This window comes from Haematobia irritans, chromosome 2, assembly GCF_050003625.1.
Source record: "Haematobia irritans isolate KBUSLIRL chromosome 2, ASM5000362v1, whole genome shotgun sequence".
Lineage (NCBI taxonomy): Eukaryota > Metazoa > Arthropoda > Insecta > Diptera > Muscidae > Haematobia > Haematobia irritans.
The window spans coordinates 9,736,965-9,740,981 of NC_134398.1; positions in this window are offsets into that span (position 1 = coordinate 9,736,965).

Below are 4,017 nucleotides of genomic sequence, written 5' to 3' on the forward strand. Positions count from 1 at the left end.
TTAACTCGTAATACATCCGAGTTTTTCCGTCGATATGTGACAATGGATAGGTTAGGTTAGGTTAGGTGGCAGCCCGACGTATCAGGCTCACTTAGACTATTCAGTCCATTGTGATACCACATTGGTGAACTTCTCTCTTATCACTGAGTGCTGCCCGATTCCATGTTAAGCTCAATGACAAGGGACCTCCTTTTTATAGCCGAGTCCGAACGGCGTTCCACATTGCAGTGAAACCACTTAGAGAAGTTTTGAAACCCTCAGAAATGTCACCAGCATTACTGAGGTGGGATAATCCACCGCTGAAAAACTTTTTGGTGTTCGGTCGAAGCAGGAATCGAACCCACGACCTTGTGTATGCAAGGCGGGCATGCTAACCATTGCACCACGGTGGCTCCCAATGGATGAAACATGGCTCCATCACTACACTCCTGAGTCCAATCAACAGTCGGCTGAGTGGACAGCGAACGGTGAACCGTCTACGAAGCGTGGAAAGACTCAAAAGTCCACTGGTCAATTATCTTGAGAAGGGAGAAACCATCAACAGTGACTATTATATGGCGTTATTGGAGCGTTTGAAGATCGAAATCGCGGCAAAACGGCCCCATATGAAGAAAAAAATGCATGAATTGGGCTTCGAATTGCTTCCCCACCCACCGTATTCTCCAGATCTGGCACCCAGCGACTTTTTCTTGTTCTCAGACCTCAAAAGGATGATCGCAGGGAAAAAATTTGGCTGCAATGAAGAGGTGATCGCCGAAACTGAGGCCTATTTTGAGGCAAAACCGAAGGAGTACTACCAAAATGGTATCAAAAAATTGGAAGGTCATTACAATCGTTGTATCGCTCTTGAAGCGAACTATGTTGAATAATAAAAAGGAATTTTGACAAAAAAATGTATTTTTCTTTGTTAGACCGGGGACTTATCAGCCAACCTGTTAATACCCACCTTATAGCAAAATTTTATTTCAATAGAAAATTTTTTCAATATTTTATTTCTATTAGAAAATTTTCAAACTTTTATATCTATAGAAAGTTATCGCAAAATTTTATTTCTATATAAAATTTGTATTTTTATACCCTCCACCATAGGATGGGGGTATATTAACTTTGTCATTCCGTTTGTAACACATCGAAATATTGCTCTAAGACCCCATAAAGTATATATATTCTGGGTCGTGGTGAAATTCTGAGTCGATCTAAGCATGTCCGTCCGTCCGTCCGTCTGTCCGTCTGTCCGTCTGTCCGTCCGTCTGTGGAAATCACGCTAACTTCCGAACGAAACTAGCTATCGACTTGAAACTTGGCACAAGTAGTTGTTATTGATGTAGGTCGGATGGTATTGAAAATGGCCATATCGGCCCACGTTTGCGTATAGCCCCCATATAAACCGATCCCCAAATTTGGCTTGCGGAGCCTTCCGGAGCAGCAAAATTCATCCGATCCGGTTGAAATTTGGTGCGTGGTCTAAGTATACGGTATCTAACAAGCATGCAAAAATTTGTCCATATCGGTCCATAATTATATATAGCTCCCATATAAACCGATCCCCAGATTTGAACTCTGGAGCCTCTTGGATGAGCAAAATTCATCCGATCCAATTGAAATTTAGTACGTGGTGTTAGTATATGGTCTCTAACAACCATGCAAAAATTGGTCCATATCGGTCCATAATTATATATAGCTCCCATATAAACCGATCCCCAGATTTGACCTCCGGAGCCTCTTGGAGGAGCAAAAGTCATCCGATGCGGTTGAAATTTGGTACATTTCGTTAGTATATGGCCTCTAACAGCCATGTAAAAATTGTCAAATTTTATTACTATAGAAAGTTTTGTCAAAATTTCATTTCTATAGAAAGTTTTGTAAAAAGTTTATTTCTATAGCAATGTTTGTCAACATTTTATTTCCATAGAAAATTTTGTCAAAATTTTATTTCTATAGAAAATTTTGTAAAAAATTTATTTCTGTAGAAAATTTTGTCAACATTTTATTTCTATAGACAATTTTGTCAACATTTTATTTCTATAGAACATTTTGTCAACATTTTATTTCTATAGAAAATTTTTTCAACATTTTATTTTTATAGAAAATTTTGTCAAAATTTTATTGCTATAGAAAATTTTGTCAACATTTTACTTCCATAGAAAATTTTGTCAACATTTTATTTCTATAGAAAATTTTGTCAAGTTTTTATTTCTATAGAAAATTTTGTCAAAATTTTATTTTTATAGAAAATTTTGTCAAACTGAATTATATACGTATTTAATCGGCTTTTTTGGTTTAATATATACCCCTTATGGACTAACTTACAATTTAGAAGACAGTGTCAAAAAGTTTTACGATACCTTGCCATAGGCAAGTGTTATCGCAACCCAAGTAATTCGATTGTGGATGACAGCCTTTAGTAGAAATTCCTACGCAATCCATGGTGGAGGGTACATAAGATTCGGGCTGGCCGAACTTACGGCCGTATATACTTGTTTTTCTATAGAATATGTTTCACAATTTTACTTCTATAGAAAATGTCGTCCAAATTTTTTTTCAATAGAAAATTTTGCCATAAATAAAATTTTTACAAAATTTTCTTCCTATACATTTTTTTTTAAAGTTTATTTCTGTACAAAATTTTGACAAAATTTTATTTCTATAGATAATTTTGTCACAATTTTACTTCTATAGAAAATTAGACAATTTTTATTTCTATAGAAAATTTTTTCAATATTTTATTTCTATAGACAATTTGTCAAAGTTTTATTTCTATAGACCAAACTTTTTTAAGTTTATTTCTGTACAAAATTTTATTTCTATAGAAAATATTTTTAAAATTTTATTTCTATAGAAACTTTTGTCAAAATTTTATTTCTACAGAAAATTTTGAAAAAAAAATTTGATTTGGACCAAAATCAAGCAAATTCCGTTTGGTCCGACCATCAGACCAAATTTAAAAATTTATAATTTTTTGAACCAATTTTGATCCGATCGGACCAGAATGGCAACCCTGATAACATCTGACATACAATACAATTTATAATCTGGCAACACTAATTAATTACATTGGTCAAAAACAATTCAAAGCAGATGTAGCACTTAAATCGTCCATGTAATGATAACCGATGCTAGGCCAACTATGACAAAAATATGTAATATTCTTAGGTTAAGAGTAAAGATTAGAGGCCGATATTTAGCGCGAATTAGTCTTCTTAAACAGACATAACAGGTTGGCTGATAAGTTCCCGGTCTAACAAAGAAAACACACATTTTTTGTCAAAATTCGTTTTTATTGTTCAACATAGTTCCCTTCAAGAGCGATACAACGATTATAACGACCTTCAAATTTTTTGATACCATTTTGGTAGTACTCCTTCGGGTTTGCCTCAAAATAGGCCTCAGTTTCGGCGATCACCTCTTCATTGCTGCCAAATTTTTTCCTTGCGATCATCCTTTTGAGGTCTGAGAACAAGAAAAAGTCGCTGGGGGCCAGATCTGGAGAATACGGTGGGTGGGGAAGCAATTCGAAGCCAAATTCATGAATTTTTACCATCGTTCTCAATGAATTGTGGCACGATGCGTTGTCTTGGTGGAATAACACTTTTTTCTTCTTCATATGGGGCCGTTTTGCCGCGATTTCGACCTTCAAACGCTCCAATAACGCCATATAATAGTCACTGTTGATGGTTTTTCCCTTCCCAAGATAATCGATAAAAATTATTCCATGCGCATCCCAAAAAACAGAGGCCATTACTTTGCCAGCGTACTTTTGAATCTTTCCACGTGTCGGAGACAATTCACCGGTCGCTGTCCACTCAGCCGACTGTCGATTGGACTCAGGAGTATAGTGATTGAGCCATGTTTCATTGTCACATATTGACGGAAAAACTCGGGTGTATTACGAGTTAAAAGCTGCAAATACCGCTCAGAATCATCAACACGTTGTTGTTTTTGGTCAAATGTGAGCTCGCGCGGCACCCATTTTGCACAGAGCTTCCGCATATCCAAATATTGATGAATGATATGACC